Here is an 18,312-nt window from a genome sequence, read left to right as displayed (position 1 = left end):
ATGTCCAGACCTGTGTTACAGGGTTAAGTCCAGCTGTTGCCCATTCCACCTCCACACAGCAGCATGTACCATGCTAACTGACCATGCAGTGGTAATGAGGCTCATCCAGGTATGTCTGGATGAGGAGGCAAGGCACCCAGCAGCAGGAGCCTCCCTGCTTCATTCCTACTGATAACATCCCTGATGACAAACCCCCACAGCCACAGAACATGTTACCAGACTCAGATTACAGGCTAGAAATGACCCATGAATAGATATCAGCAGCTTCACAGTAATAACCTGCATTATCACTGACAACATAACTTTGAAGTCCAATGAGCATACAGGTACTGAAACGTGTACATGTCCGACATGCTGATGAAGATGGGGTACCTTGTCCTAGGCTAAGGTGCTGTGAAGAAGCAGGTGAAGGAAATTAATGTCCTTGAACATTTATTGAGCATTTCTCATTCAGTGATAGGGTAACTTTCACAGATGGATGCCATCATGCAGCTTTGTCTGTCTGAGTTAAACAAGGGATGGATATTCTGAGACATTTCAGTACCTTGAACCAATTGGCCATGGGTGGTCCTTGTGCCTGAGACACTATGATCGACAGTACAGACTTGCAGCCTTCAGCACAACCCAAAACTATGCTTGTACTGTCAGTGACCTGTTGTATGTCAGTTGATGAAGTGACCCACTGTAGAAGATTGAGTGACTATGGTTTTACACTGCTTCAAGCAGTATCACAGTGGGAGAGACAGAAATGGGCTTCACATACTGTACCCATGTGGGGAATCAAACCAAAGTCTTGAACATGATGAGTTAAAGCGTTAACCACTAGACTGCCCTACCACCCCACTATGAATAACCTCACATGGTCATGTCATGATAAGCCATGTCAGCCTTGAGGCCACACAAACTGATGCCACCTCAACTAGGTACACAAGGAGGGCCAGCATGACTGTTCCCACAGGATTGTGAACAATGTGATTGTTAGCCCTGTATTTGACTTCTCTTCTCTGGCACCTCATTCTGACTCATTTCATGGTTGATAACAGCCCAGAAATGATTGTAATACGAGGGCCAATAATGTACCAAAGCGTCATTCTCAAGACTTAATTGCCCAGTTTGGATGTTGAGTGATACAAGATACCTATCTCCTCCTGCCATCAGGATATCTTACAAAGATATTAAAACACAAACATTATTGACTTCTTAGGACCATTTCACACACTGCTAATTCAGTCCACTAATAAACAGACACGTTTTAGTAAAATAGTTCATGGCAAAGACATTTTAACATCATCCTATTCTCATAAAAGGGTTAAATGACTTTTAAATGGTTGTACTTAAGTTAGCCTTCTTAATGGGAGGATATAGAACTTTGCCCATAAAATTTTTGTCTCTCCATGCAGCAGTTGAGTTCACCAAAGTTGAGCAAGCAGTAATGTTTTCATTTTGAAGTACTCTAAGGACTGAAATAATTCAAAGGGTTAATATTAGATTATGTCTGTATCAATGACTACTCAAAAACACATTGCACATCAGTTTAAGAATAAATGAAAATCTATTTTCATAAGAAGGTTTCTGAATTAAGAATTACAATCATAGTCAAAACCATTACAACTTTTAATGCAATACCGATGCATGCCATGATGCATTTCTTATCAAAACGACCACATACTTATTCTGCTTTGTCTCCATCTTGAAAATGTTTAGGCAGCACACATGCTAATTCTGTCCGAAATGCCCCCTTTCACAATCAAAGAAAGCAGCAGAGTCATGTGAGGAGTGGGTGCATGCTGTTGTACTCAGTCCTGCTACACCTGTCCTGTGAAAATGTTGTCACTTTCCAGTGTAACAAGATGCCTTGATATACTGAGATAACACAACAACACAGACGTATCATTGTGCAGCTCTCTGACATAGGAAAACAGAAGCCAGGATGAAGAGACCCATAAGGATAGGTCAGAAGTCATCATGACACACAGGTGCCTCAATGAAGAGGTCAACTACTGGAGGTAAAGAAGCTGGGACTGTCCTCTCAAAGTTATCTCCCTTGATCAGTACATAAATCTGAATGAATTTTTACCTAAATAGATTGCATTATATAGAAGAATTCTGGATTTGACACGTTTGGGGTTACTAGGTAGTGGGTGTGCCCTGTAAGTTTTAGGGTGCGATTGAAAGATATCAAGGGTTAAGATGGAGGAACACCAACCAGATTCAGTCAGTTCTGTAAAACATTCATTTACTGTCATTTGCTACATTTAGTATTACACTTTCAGAGACAAAAACAAATTATGATGTGCATGCAGGACTCAAACTCAAATACTGGAGTGCCTTGCTCTCAAATGCCTGACAGGTCTCAATCACCGAAACAGAAGTTGTTCTTTACTAAATAATTGTTGTTCAAGACAAAACAACAGCAACAGTATTCTACAATGTACAGAACACCACAAAGAGACTTTGGAGGTATTATCAGATGTTGCATGTTTGTAACTTTAACATATCCTGCAGCCTTCATCCATTTGCCTTTCAGTCTTAAGTGGAGTTGACCAAGAAAGTTCTATATAGTAACAGACAGAATATGATCCTAGATCACCCACTTGATCATCTCTAACAAATGTCGCAAGACAAGTGATCATGTCTGCTGTCTATTTCTGTCCTCATATCACACGCTACATCGAGATATACGCTATTAGTCTGACACATTCAAGTGTCTCTTGTACTGACATTCATCTTGTACTTCTGAGTGGGTGAGTGAGTGAGTGAAGGAGCAAGCGAGAGAGTGAAGATGAAGAAGAAGATGAAGGGAATGTAACCTGGTCTGTGACAAGTACATACTACCCATCCTTTTCTTGTGTTCAGTTGCACAGCAGCTTAATTCATGTTAGTTCAAACAAAAGTTTGGATATTAATTCTCAAAAACCTTTCTTGAAAACAAGCACTAACAATTCAACACTGACACATTCTTCCATTCTTGAGTATGATTCAAATATTTTGTGGCCACGTCAACTTTGTGTGGGAAATTTGAAAAATGTATTCCTAACTACTTCTTATATAGTATAAATAATAAAATATCATCCAGCGATAAGGAGGCTAAATACCATACTAATGTTCACTGCATTCATGCAAGACATTTTAGCTGATGGGACACAATCCAGGCACATTTATTTATTTCTGGTAGATTTCAGCATCATATTTGGATCACAGCCATCAACACATTGCACATTAATCACGGCTACTTAGTTTATGATAGATTCAGTGTTTACAGTAGACAGAGTCATTGCCAAAAAAGGGGTTCTCCATTTCCTGTCAACACCAAATGTTCTTGCAATTAAAGGATGGTGTTATTTTAGAAAGGTCAAGGTCACATATAAACATTACAAGTAAGATAAATCATGATTTATTAACAACAAAATGTACGTTTCCCAGTCATCAGCTGCTCCTATAAAACTATAACACTTCTTGGTACCCAAGCTGCTTGTGAACAAATGTAGGGCAATCCCCGCTCTGTTTCAACGGTCTGGAAGATACATATCTTTGTCATGGCATGGATATAAGTCTGATTTAGTCCCTGAATATGTATGATCCATAATAACAAAAATGCCCATTTAAATAAAAACAAAGAACCCCAGGTAGTTGTGAGGAAATCTAGACTTGCTTCAGTTAGGACTCTGGCACTGCCGAGGGCTTTTGAGTAGGGGATATGGTACACCTACAGAATACCTGTTACCTACCAGCCATGTTTAGTGTGAAGTCATCCTAACCCCAAACATGAACCTTACTCTAACCCTAAACCTTGACCTAATGCTAAGCCTTACCCTAACCCTAACCCTTACCCTTACTCGGAACCTTACCCTAACACAATGTCTTACCGTAACTTTAAACCTTACCTATCCCTAATGCTAGGCCTTACCCTAGCCCTAACCCTTACTCTGAACCTTACCCTAACACAATGTCTTACCGTAATTTTAAACCTTACCCATCCCTAATGCTAGGCCTTACCCTAACCCTAACCCTAACCAAAAGTTGCTTTCAAACATGGCGGAATGTATCTGGTAGTCCGAAATGTGTGATTGACTAGTCTGAAATGTGTGACTGACAATGTTAGTAAGACAATAACAATACTTCACTCACCTCACAACAGACTGTACTCACACATGTGGTTACAGGTGATTGCATGTGTGTGTGTGTGTGACAAGACCCCCGGGTGTGATGTCACGCACTATACCAGACAAGTACCTACAAAATTACAGGTATGTTTGCAATCTTTTCTACTACTGCATGTCAAGATACACAGAGTACTAGAACAGCAAACAAGAATGTCCTGGCTGAGGGCCCATCTCCCATGGCCCATTTCCTGGACCCATCTCATCACATGATGTTCTGGGTACAACTGTTGTAACTCCCATACTTTAACACAGATTTCTGATAGTCAGTGCACTCAAGAGTCACACCATGTACTGGAACAGCTGGCATTCACCCATTCAGTAAAAGCTGTCATGCAACTGTTTGCATAACTAAGTTTTTTCATCTGTCAGTGACTGGGAACCAGTATTCCTTAGCACCCCACATTGCTGTGCTCCTACTTGAACATACAAAACAGGAACTGACAACAGCAAACTCTGTCTTCTTCGGACAAACTTGGAGTCCCCTTGAACCATCTAATTCCCATTTTGTTTGACCCTTGTAAACAAGAATGAGGAATAGTAATTAGAATCTAAAGAATCCAAAGCTCCAAAAGCGAAGGATCATAATCTTAATTACACAATATTACATTCATGGTTAATGATTCCTATAAACATGTTAATGTTTCATGTACAAACAAAAATTGTGAAGTGGATATGACATCGCAGACATGCCAGAGACTGATTGTTCCTATTAATTAAGTCCTTCCAAGTTACCTGTGGTAAAAACTTTTCACACAATTGGAAAATAAACTTGCACTTACAGCCTGAAAAAAAAAAAATAATAGCAAAAAATATTTCCTGCTGGTGCATTCGTTTCTTGCTGATCCAGCTTAGTGCTAAAGCTAAGGATTCAATAGCTCCTCAGAGCTGCTACACACAACTTCCTCACAAAACCTAAAACACAAAGTCGACTCACAGCAATACACGTGGGTGACCACACAGATGACCCACAATCCTGTGTAAACATGGCCGTCTGGCTGAGGTGAAGTAGTTATTATGATGAAACCAACTAGCGATTGTGCAAAATCCATCATGTCTCGTGTGTAACACCTCACTAAAGACTGTCAGACAGAATGGATTTGTGTGGATCTTGTGTACATTTTTTATCTCCTTCTCACCATGAAAATCAGTTGTTAATGCAGTTCCCTACTCACAGAGGTATGCACATCCTCATGGACTTCATTCTTGACCTCAGACAGCTGTTTGGGAGGGCTTTTCAGTTGTGCTAATTATATCTGAAAGTATGGATTTGCCTGAGTCAAGAGCTCAACATAATGTAAAATGGTTCCACATTTGCCCATCTTTACAGGACCTTTTGCCAAGGTATTTTGTACAGAGGTGAAGGAAGCGATGTATTTCAACTTCTACATGAACAGTACACATGTAAAGTGCATCAGGTTTGGTTCCGGAAGCTTGCACGTCTGCGTCTGATGGTATAAACAAGCTTTGTGTCAACTCATCAAAGTTTATACTACCTATGAACTTCACACAAAAATAGCCAAACAATAGTCACAGACTTCAATAGAAAATCATCTGAGTAGGGATCTTTCTTGTTCTCCCTAAGGTTTTGTTCATTTTCCCTATATTCTCTTGATCTAGCGGGAAACAAAACGCCTTTAATCTTGTGGACCTTTTTCGGTTGGAAATTGCCCTGAGACTTTCATTTTGTGCCAACGAATGTCAAATCAAAGAGGTCCCAATCTGAACACAGAATTAAAACATTCACTGTCTGATTTATCTTAACCCTTTATCAGAGTACAATCAATAAATATCTCATGAGATTTAGACCAAAGTAGAAAAAATAGGTATTTGATGAAAATATCAAAGCAACAGATGAGAAAGACACAAATTATTTGTGATTTATCAGAAAATATCACACAAAGCAATGACTATTTAGTGAATAGACACAAAGCGACAGACATTGAAAGGAAAGAATAATTTCCAAAACAACTAATACTAATGACACATTCAATATTGGCAGCCAAACAACAACTCAGGTGAAAATCAGTCGTAAAGTTTTGCAGGCAATACGTGGAATCATCACAAGAAAAAACATAAGTATTTGTTTACAACCATAAGCACTCATCTAAAACACTAACAAATAAACATCTACCAACTAAACAAAAAATTCTAATTTCTCATCCTTTCAAATTCCCAACATCTGTACAACAAACAAATTGGCAGAGGCATCAATAGCACAACTGTCTAGTCCATTATAACTTTGATCTCCAGAAACACCTGACAAAACTTGTAATGATTCCTGGCAAATCCATCAGCACATTTTATATTAGTCCCCACTTCCGTACCAATATCAATGTTATCCCAATTATCGTGAAGCCAACAAACTTAATTTACCATAGGTAGTACCTGTACATATTTTCTATGGTGTACATCTCTTCACCACATCCCCTCAGCAGGAGACCAACTGGGGAATCACATCAAGAGGTGTTTCATTTGTAAACACATGATCTATCTGAACAAATACCTGGCCACAATGTTTCAGGGTGGGCAGGAGAGACTGAATTGACAGATACCTGAAATGATCGTTCATATACCCATATGTCGACAAGTTTGTTGGAAATGAAGTCGGACGGGTTGTAGAAAGACAACATAATGGCAAAGACATACATGGAGGTATAATTGGTGTTTTCTCAGCTTGTGATAGTAGGTAATTAAAGCATAAGCCTTGGCCTGGCATCCTCCGACTGATACAGCACCTGCAAACTCATCACAGTTGGCAGCAGCTGGATGAATGGCTGAAGGAGCATTACGCTTTTACAGTCAGGGCTTAGTGGGTCATGAGGGTGTAGTGTCCAAGTGATAACATCATGTGCCCCTGTGTGAGTAAACATTGGCGCTTCCTGCCAAGATGTCAACGCATAAAATGGTCTGTGAACCATTCTACCCGATTCTACTCGATGTCAACCAGAACCAGTGGAACATTACCTCCAGGGGTGTAGAGACATGCTTTTCATAAATAGACAGAATCAGCTGGGGAAAGGTCTGAGGTCTGTGACAAAATACTGTCAGGTATGTAATACAGTAAAACAGTTCTGTCAGCTGTATGCAGTACAACCAATATGTCTAATATGGTTTTACATCGCTTTTCACAATATTCCAGCAAAATCATCATAAGGGACACCAGAAATGGGATTGACACGTTGTACCCACATGGGGAATCAAACGTGAGTTTCAGCATGATGAATGTACCCTTCAGTCTCTGGGCTACCCTACCGCCCAATGTCTGAGTGAGTGACTTAGTTTTATGCCGCGCTCAGCAATATTCCAGCTATATGGTGGCGGTCTGTAAATAATTGAGTCTGGACAATCCTCTGATCAACAGCATGAGAATCGATCCGCACAATTGGGAACCGATGACGTGTCAACCAAGTCAGCAAGCCTGACCACCCGATCCCGTTAGTCGCCTCTTACGACAAGCACAGTCGCCTTTTATGGCAAGCATGGGTTGCTGAAGACCTATTCTACCCCGGGCCCCGTGAATGTTGCAAAACATTGACAATGTTCTGAGCTACAAAAACAAAACTTTTCCATCTCTGATAAATCCCCAGCTCCATCAAAATCTATTTCCTAAAATGTGTGTGTTCACTGATATGCCTAGTATTTGGGAAGCAGTTATCACCATAATTTGTGCTAAAAAATCAAAGAAATCTAAAGGTTAAGCTTTACTACAACTGGCAAAAAACTGATTAACAGACTATTTTCTCAAGAGTGAAGTACACCTTCTTTACAACCTCCTGCTGACTCATCCAGCACCTGACACATCAAACACCATCAGTAGCATGACCATCATCCAACAGACACTGACAGACGGTATCCCCGAGAATCCCACCTATGCTTCTCCTGTCTCTGTACTCTCCTGCACTACTGGACTGGTCCTGACTCATGACCCAGCAACTGTCAATTCATATGTAATCAGAACCCACTAAATTTTCTTAATTACCTCCCCCTTACACCATCTGTCCCAGACACGCACAGATGTTGTGGTATTCAGCGGACCTGGTGCCATGACATCTGTTAGAAGCAAGGTACATCCGAGTTCAATGAGGTTTAATCTGAGGTTCTACTAAAACAACTAGCTGCAATGAAAATATGAAACAACCGCAGCTTAAAACTGGAGGAGGTTTCGACCTGACATCAACATGGTCTGTCTGTGAAGAAGGAACAAGTGGTTCTGAATACCAGTTGAGGCACCTTGCATCTCAGCATGTGATTCAGCTTTAATAATATGCAAATGATCTGGGCAAAATGATGATACTGAGATGAGGTCTCTATGATCTCTATTATGAGTGAGTTTATTTTTAAGGCACTCTTAGCAACATTTCAGCAATGTCACAGCAGGAGACACAGGAAATGGGTTTTACACATTGTATCCATGTGGGGAATCAAACCCACACCTTCAGCATGCTGAGCGAACACTTTAACCACTTGACTACCGCACCACCCACCCTCTATTTTGAACATATACTATGACTTGTTACCAGTGATGATTATGTACAGGCCATTTATCAGACTCCACATCTCCTGATAAACTATTTACAAATCTTTTGTTGAATCCTGCACCAATGTGGAATTCAAACCTGTCTCTTCTAAAATCAAGCTGACATATTAACCTGTAGGCTACATGACCTCAAGACCTAGATCACAGGGCAACACTGACATGAACTGGATCTTATATCTCTATGCAAGGGGTTAAATCCCTGAAATAAAGTTTAATTTCTCAAGAAACGTCAGAAAAGCCCAGACTCAGACAAGAACAAGATAGTTCCATTTACTGAGCTGGCTGATTAAGGCTAGAACTGGTGGTCTTAGTCTGGCCGAGTCAGTAGAGATCGGAGTGTCTGCTTACTCACAGTGGAGGATGTCTGTAAACCTGAACTAATTTACTTGACTAAATAGATTATTGCAAATTACTTCAGGGTTCATCAAGTAAATCAGCAGACAAACATATATAAATCTTGCATTGACCATTGTCTGTCCAATATTATTTCTTTTGCTCTTGAAGAACTGTTGTTAACAGTTAATCCAGATGAGAATGAAACAGCAAAAATGTTTGGGTTCATTTTCTTTATCAGCTGCACCACCTTGTATAACCTGAATCAGTTATTCAATGCAGGATTTGAAAAAAACAAACAACTGAAACATGCTTCAACAAAAAAAAAAAATGAGGTAAACACAACAACTCACTGACAACCACAGGGGCCTAGGGTTGAGGTGTATGCCCTTGTCATGATGGATAATTTGATCTAAGGTTTGAATCCCAGACTCAGACTCTTTATATCACACCCATGGCCATAACATTTACCAAAGTGACCAATGTGAAGGTCTCGAATAACCTTGGGTTTCATTCCACATTAGCTGACCATGACTGATTCAAAGTTCAGCAAATCTCACTCACTTCACTCACCCAGCATTTTACCTCAATTCCTTTTTGAAACACTGAAGGCACATGTGTACACTGAAATATCATAAGAAATCTCATCCTTTTTGAAGAAGAGCACCTATAAGTGATTGACACATGATCAGATTATACAAGATGATGTTCATGGAACATACATTTGCCCTAAACTGCAGATGTTTGAGTATTTTACCACTAATGTTGAAAAACATCATTACAATCACTCAGACAGACAAACAAAATATGATCACATCTTGGCATTATTTTGAAACTCATGGTCTAGCAGGGCAGATTACTCTAGCAGATGCAGAAAGCATCATCCAGCAAGGTTTATCCTCTGGAGAGAAATCCAAATATCAAATGTGGTCATTTGTAGATATTAACGCTCTTTACACTTGCTGTGAGTGATCTTTGTTTTCTAAATCAAATCCCTCAGTAAACACATTCACGGTAATACGGTAATACGCTACAGTGAAAGTATATCTCTACTTGATTTGTGACAAGGCGGCAACAAGTGGATGTACACTGCCTCAAATTCACACTAACTTATTAAACAGTTTCAGCAGTGTAGTTTCGTCAGATAAACCAATACTAGACACTTCCTAACATCAACTGCAATATATTACCAATGGAGCCATCCCATAAGCCACCATTTTGTATACCTGATGTTGAACATTAACATAAAGCCTATACATTTGCTCATGTGAAGTGGAAAAGTAGTGCATCATTTGAATGATGTGTGTGAACATCATTTTGTCTTGGACTGTGACTTGTTTCAGTCAAATGAAATTCAGAACCATGTTTTCCAAACCTCAGCTCAATTTAACAAGCCTTAGAAGTTTAAAAGTTCAGGATTTTAAAATCTGATCCCGAGGACTTGGAATACTTAGCTGGTCCTGCTGGGTCAAAGCAGACTGTTTATATTTTCTGTAACTTCTGTTCACTACCAATCTCTTGCATAACTGAAGCACAATGAATGTGTGCAGAACTGACACCAAACTCCATTGTCCTAAACCTGTCTGGGTTTTCTTTGGCTGCCTTGCTAGCATGAATTTCAACATCTCCACCCTACTTGACTATCATGATGATTAGATGACAGACTATGTGCTATGGAACATCCCTAAATCAAGTCTTACTAACACAATATGTAACCAATCCCTAAAAATGTTCACATAGATGCCATGGTTACAAATACTGAAACCTGTGTTCGCATTATCTATCACTTTTGGTCATCCATGCCACACAATCGCCATGGTAACAAATATGGCAACCTGAGTGCACAGAGGCTCCTCGGCATGAGTACATAATGTAACATGTGGGCGTGGGCTCTTTAGTCAACACACAAAGAAGCTGTGTTCCTATTTGGATAACATTATCTACCTAGCATACAGAGGTACTAGCTAAACTAGAGGGCAGGGAGCAGCCTGTCAGGAAATCCCTTGACACATGTGGAAAATGTCTTCTAGGAACAGATCAAGATTAAGGAAAGTGATAGAGGCGCCAATGTTTGTGGAGGTTCAGCATCAATGTTGCTGCCATGTTTTCAAAGAAACCAAAGATTCTCCTTCACATCATTGCATGTAAAGAGATGCTTTCCACAAACAAATATCGCCAACAATCATGGCGGAAATTCAGTGTATCCCAGCATGCTCCAGCCACAAGTAATGGTTTGCAAAAGTAAGATCCTATCAAATCAAAAATTTCAGAACTGTTATCATGACTTGATCTAAGTTGTATCTACTGCTGCTTTTGGGTGGCATCGACCACAAAATACTGGGGAACCCTTTGGCAGTGCCACCTACAGGCATTTTCACCAACCAATTTCCATAAAGCTATCTTAGTTTTGTGACTATTTTAACTGACTTATGACTGCTTCGGTAAACAATGCCCAATGCACTTGAGAGTTAGAAACCCTATAACACTATCTGACAGCATTTATACCAGAGACAATTTTGCATCAACAAACTTTATTTCCAACTTCCAAAGACGTCCAAATAAACAACCTCAACAAGAATATGAATGAGAGGTGGGTTAAGCTGCATAAATCCTGCTGACGTACAACAAGTACACAGGCCAGTCAAATGGAGCCAAGTAGCTGCGATTTAGCACTGGAGAACCAGTGATGGGTCGAAAATTCATGGGGTTCTAATAAGGCTTAAAAAGACAGATGTGTTTTTGATTACATTGATCTTGAAAAAGGGTCAGTTGGTTACCAATACTTTGTGAATATCTTGCTACAAAACAGGTAATTTGCCAATATTTTATGGGGATGTCAAGTCAGATCAAAATAATTTACCTCAGGAAGAAAAGATTACCAGTGTCCCAGTTCAACCCCTATCAGAGGTGCAGAATATCTGTGTGCAAATCCACCAAAATACAGTCTAGATGATAAAAAATGCAGTCCAGCTGGAACGAAACTTCTGCTAACCCTTCTGGTAATAAAATAAACGGTCACCTCCCAACCTCCCCTACCCCTATTAAATGGCTAACACAGGCTACATAATTATTAGTTGTAATTTTGAATATCTGAGCCACATATTTTTTCATACAGTTTTAGTTTTGCTCAACATTATTGCTTAGAGGTTTCATCCCAATTCAATGCAGAAATGTTTTCATATGTTTCACTCCGCTTCAGTACAGACAAGTTTAACCCTTTTACTCTATTTCAATACAGGCAAGTTTCACCCTCTTACCCTACTTCAATACAGACAAGTTTCACCCTCTTACCCTGCTTCAATACAGACAAGTTTCACCCTCTTACCCTACTTCAATACAGACAAGTTTCACCCTCTTACCCTGCTTCAATACAGACAAGTTTCACCCTCTTACCCTACTTCAATACAGACAAGTCTCACCCTCTTACCCTACTTCAATACAGATAAGTTTCACCCTCTTACCCTACTTCAATACAGACAAGTTTCACCCTTTTAATCTATTTCAATATAGACGTTTCAACTTTTACCCTACTTCAATACAGTCAAGTTTCACCTATTACTCTACTTGAATACAGACAAGTTTCACCTCACTCCATTATCAAAAATTTCACACCACTTAAATACAAAGATGTTTCACCTCACTTCAATATCAAAAGGTTTCACCCCACTCTGTTACCTGGAACTTTCAGCCCACTTTTACCAACTCCATTACCAAAAGGTTTCACCCTACTCCATTACTTAAGTTGCACCCTATTTCATTACTAGGAAGTTTCACTGCACTCCATTAGCAGAAGGTTTTACCATACTCTTAATCTGGAACGTTTTACCAAACCGTTATTGGAAGTTTGACCAAATTCCATTGACAGGCATTTCACACATTCCCATACTGACGCAATCCACCCCACTCCAGTACCCTACATCAGATATTGCACACTAAATACTGAGCACAGTGTAAAACTGGTGTCAGTGAAGTTTTATGGTGAGTACAACAGGGAGACTCTCTATCATGTGCTGATTTCTGTCACCATTACACCCTTCACTGTACCCTGTTCAGAACATCACGAATATCATGTTTCTCAAATCAGAAGGCTTTATAAAAGACATGGTCCTACCAGTGGGTGTCAGCAACAATGTTACCATGAACATTTGCTTCTCTTAGTTGATGAACCTTTTTTCTTTCGTTTGACAATTTCTAACGACTTTTGCAGCTACTGATTCCTCTTTCAGATGGACATTTTTTTACGAGGGAACTATGTCAAACATCTGGGTATTTGTCTTGCATGTGTCCCCTTAAAATCTCAAGTGTGGTTCAAAAAGACATTTAAACTTATCATTTCTGCCAAAACAAAAAAAAAATATTACAGGGATGACAGATACATTCTCAACAACTGTGACTAGAAACCTTATGGTATTCTGCTTGAAAAAATGCTGATAGTGATTACACATATTAACAAGTTATACACATTACTGGAAAATTGTTCACTTTCACGTACACCAGGTTTTAACACATTTTTTTCAAATTAGGAAATTCATTAATTTGTCATTGGTTATATTTGTTTTTTAACAAACAAATTAAACTTCAAACAAATTCATTCAGCAGGAAAGTTGTCAAGATGAGCTGCACTAAATGTTGTAAAGAAAGTGGTATATAAATCAACTCTGAATGTGCACTTTTGTGATGGTGTCAGAATAAAACCTGTTTTATAATTCTCATTAAAAATATTTGACTTTGAGATAGATAACCGATTACATAATCTTGATAAGTTCCCATGCAGAACCATTCAGTATTTAAAAAAAAGATATCTTTTTAAAAACATTTATTACAAAGAATGTACCCTGACCCAGCCTCAAAAATACACGTTACACTAAAGCTGTCACCATTTATTCATCAATTTCAAGATAATTATATCCATGACCTTTTTCCATCAGAAAATGTATTTTCTGATAAATCAGATATGCCAAACACAATCTCTTTCCACTGTCTTCCTTACTGTCTTCCTTACTCTTATTTATCTGTTTAGGGAATACATAATCCAGACATTTCAGAGATCCTCACAAAAGTTTATGGAAAAAAAAGTGATTCAAGGCCATAAAGCCAGAGTTACACTATGCAAGAAGGAAAACATATGCATTTTTCCCCTGAATAAGAAAGAAATTTGCAAAAAATGTACTGAAACTCTGATAATAAAATACTCATAAAACCCCATTTCTGCCAAGTACATTAAAACTGACATAACATGATGTTAATTCCATAAAGCAAATATGAAGTCAAATCAAACAATAACGTTTGGGCTTGAAAACCTATTTAAACTATGAAGATATTCCCTAGCCTTTCAGCCCCTTTATAGGAGGAGAGGAAAACTCCATCTTGGCTCTTGTGACCAAACTTTTTGCCCCCAAGCATCTGCTCCCCTCTTCATGCTGTTTTCACCATGTTTTTCTCATTCACCATAAAAATCTTTCACTACAAAAACTAGTCCAAGCTTATCAAGAGAGACAAAAAAAAACCCCAGCAATTCAGTGGCAGACGGCACAGCGTTCAGTCAAAAAGGGAGTTATTCCTTACAAACTATCCCAGTGTATGCAGTACATTGAAATTGGCATCAAAACAGGGGCAGTGGAGAAAAACAAACTTTGGCATAGGAAAACTGTCTTCATGTAGGCATTCTGTTGCGTTGGTGTTCCTTGCCTCTGTCATTAAAACACTGAAGGAAGGATAAAAGGAAACACGATATTTGACGACTCTTCCTGTATGTCAATTTCACTGCTGATATATTATGTCTTTAGAATAAGATGCATGCATGTAGCCATTTTGTTTGTCAAAAAAACATTCTTTTATTTTGGAGCCCATACACTGTTAACACTCATAGCAGAAATCAAGCATCATAAGTTTTTCAGCAGAGATATTTTTAATTTCAGGATAAGTATGTTAACAAGGTGTAACCAGTGAAAATAAGCTTCGTTGTATTTTTTCTCCGAGTTCATTTTGACATTTCTTGGTGCAGTGATAATGATGCATGTCTTTGTTTTTTCAGAGGTGGAACATACTTTCACAGGATTACACTCAACGGATTTAGCTGAGAAAATCTTATTTGGATACAGCTTCATTGATGACAGGTAGGAAAACCTTCAAAAGTGCTATTGTGAAACTGAAGTTCAACTGAAAGACAAAGATGTCCAATTCAAACACTAAAGCATGAAACGAGAAAGGTGATGAAACATACATGAATGGACCACTAAAATGAGTAATGGCACCAGATGTGTATGAAAAGGGTAAGCGTGTCTCACTCCACTGCTAGCACCTGCAAATCATACCATTTCTTTTTTAAATGTAAGTGTTTGTTTCCTAACGCAGTTCTCTTGCCAAGTGATGGCTGCCTGTAAACAATTGAATCAATCAATCATCTGTTCAGTGTACACTTTAAATGTCATGACAGCGGTAAAATCCAATGATGAGGCTAACGCTGTAAACTAGAAGCACGTGCTTAAATGGAGTCAGACTGAGAAATGAGGGCACATTCTTCATTCAAAGAGATGTCCCACGTTCATAATGTTCAGTGAGATGTTATCTTGTGCTGGAAAACATCGATCATCCATTTCCGGCCAAAAACACCATCCACTCATCACAAAAACTTACCGAACAGAATACATCACATAAAACTATAACTGTAAATGCATTTTTTGCGTAATTATGCCAAACAGGCATGTCACAAGCAATGTAACATCAGAGGGAATGGAAATTAACCAAAACCAATAATATAGGGTACAGAATTCAGTTCAATCACCATTCATACATTCCTCAGAAAAAGTTACAAACCAATTCAGGTGAACCTATCCTAAATCTATAAAGCACTATCTTGTATCCTTGCTGGCTTCAGAAAACACATTCCGAATACAACTCTATTGTTACAGCGAAACTATCACAAAACAATACAACAGAGACAAGCATTTCAGCTCAATTAGATACACTACTATGACAATGGCGTTCTCTTGCACATACATCAGCAACAATGCAAGCATGCAGTCTGCTTCCACATGCGTATGACATAACAAAATAAACCTCCAAAGACTGCATATTTTCTTGTACGCTCCAAATAACTGACAAGAACATATTCTGTGTGGTCCAAAATTCCAGTTGTTATTTGTTTCCTGTCGCAAGTTTGTGTCTTAGCTTCATTTCCTCGTCATGTCAGTCATGCGACATTGTTATGTAATCTTTTATCCAAATGTATTCTCATTCTTTTCCTCAATAACGTAAAAATTTTACTACCTACAAACAAGCAGGGGCATGTGAAAAACATATGTCTTATGTATATAAACCCCAAATGTCACCATTTAATTGAATTATATTCATAAAAAAAGGGATGAATTTGAGCGTTTTCTCGTTATGTGAGAAACTCCCATTTACCGGATCATTGACAACGTTAAGCCTGATTGGTCCAACTGCTCTCATGCATGTACAAGACAAATTCAGGCACACATGTGGGGACTTAACACAAATATCCTTCCTCCAAAAACAGGAGACATCATGTGAGTCAAGTCCTTCAGTTTAAACCAAAAGGGAAAAGGGCATTATTTGTTTCTTTCAGACTGAAGGTACTGGAATGATAACTTGAGACTATCTTCAGTAACATGTTCCTTCAGCATGTGGAGAAAATTATGGCTGTCCCCAGTCAGGAATAAGAGCATGACAGGTCTGACAGGAACGTTTTACTTCAACAAATCAATTTTACCTCTGTTCTTCTACAATCAAACTAAGATGCTTTGTTTAGCATTTGAGTATTAAAGGAAGTGGTACATTTACCATGTAATCCAGTGTAAGAATGGTGTTGAAATAATTCTTAACCTATTTGGCACATGTTCAGTCATTCCGAAGGGTTTTAGGTCACATAACAAGTGTGGAGAGCTGAACCTGGACCTTTATGCGAGTAGACTAGACTACTACATATTTGTATAGCGCCGATATCCAGTTAGTTCAACTGCTCAAGGGCGCTTTGATTTCCCCTCACTGGATGTCCATCTTAATGGCACATAGTATTTTCAATCTCAACTCCCTGGGGACCATACAACTCTTGCAACCTACCAGGTGCACAGAGTTATGTGGCTTTCCCATCCTTACGAGGTACCCATTCACAGCTGGGTGGACTGGGACTCCATGTTTACTGCACATTGTTGTACCCGCAACTAGGTGTTTGCACGTATTTGTGTCGTCACCATCTGGTCATCCACCAACGGATTCGTGCGTTCTTTTAAGCGCACAGGATTGTGAACTGCACACTAGGGGTTGTGACAACACTGAAAGAGTCTGCACACAAAGTTGACGCCAAGGTTTGTTTTACACCCGGTCACAGGTGGGCTCGATCCCGGTAACTCCAAGCTCGTTGGATTAGTAGCCTGGCCTCTTAGACAGCTGGCCCACCACCATACGACAAGCTAACACTTCACCCACAGACTGCTGCCTCCATCTGTCCTATGTGTCAAACAATTCAGTGATTGTAGTGATCCCTTCTTTTGGCTTCTCACTAGTTTGAGATCACTTACTTTGATATGATGATGCTTTTGACGGAATTTACAGCATGAAATGGCTGTCAATGTTTTTGAATTGGTTTCATAAAATAATGTGTAATTAGGAAACAGAATCACAATTTGAAGTTGTGCTGCAGTCACACCATAAAAAGTAAACATATAATCTTTGACAAAATGGAGTGCAAGACAACCAATGGCATCTGACTGACCTGAAACAGTGAGGTATAATCTTTTCCAATCTGGAACATCTTGTCATAAGTTTATACACCCAAAATAACTAAATCCAGGGGCCTAAAATCTCTACATCTTCACATGAAACAGCATTTTTCCATAAATTGACAGCTTAACCATAATATTCTTCCAGTGTGCTTCTTTGAATACACTCCCCCCCACAACAGGCCATGATAGAAGGGTAAATATGCACATTCTCATGAATAATTGATACTAGAAGCATGCAAGACCTGTGCAACATGAAACAAGCAGACGTCACATACCTTGCTGCATATCACCACACAAACATGCCTACATGTCCATTCAATCCGGATCCAATGAAGGATAATTTAGTGAAGGTACTTTGGTAATCAGAATGTGACCCTTACAGTGATAAAGGATGCAATGGAAGGTTATTTTTGAAAGCAATTGCTAAAAATACTGTATTAATGTACCTGTGATGGCCATTATGATGATGTCACATCTGTGTGTAATCACAAGATTGGAATCCTTTGGAAACTTACCTCCTTCACCTGAAATCAGG

At 39.1% G+C, this 18,312-nt stretch overlaps 2 protein-coding genes across 2 annotated transcripts in view; one reads left to right on the top strand and one right to left on the bottom strand.

The window, feature by feature from the left end:
* LOC137283503 (netrin receptor UNC5C-like) overlaps positions 1-18,312 on the top strand; it is a 352,179-nt gene that overhangs the window by 36,786 nt on the left and 297,081 nt on the right. Inside the window, exon 2 of the mRNA XM_067815037.1 lies at positions 15,068-15,149. The gene's annotated coding sequence lies outside the window, so the exon portion shown is untranslated. The remainder of the gene's footprint in view (positions 1-15,067; positions 15,150-18,312) is intronic.
* Positions 1-18,312, bottom strand: part of LOC137283505 (short-chain dehydrogenase/reductase family 42E member 1-like) — a 268,204-nt gene that overhangs the window by 219,765 nt on the left and 30,127 nt on the right. The gene's annotated exons all lie outside the window — the stretch shown is intronic.

Source organism: Haliotis asinina, chromosome 5 (genome assembly GCF_037392515.1).
Source record: "Haliotis asinina isolate JCU_RB_2024 chromosome 5, JCU_Hal_asi_v2, whole genome shotgun sequence".
In the NCBI taxonomy this organism is placed as follows: Eukaryota; Metazoa; Mollusca; class Gastropoda; order Lepetellida; family Haliotidae; genus Haliotis; species Haliotis asinina.
This window is presented reverse-complemented; position numbering and strand designations above follow the sequence as displayed.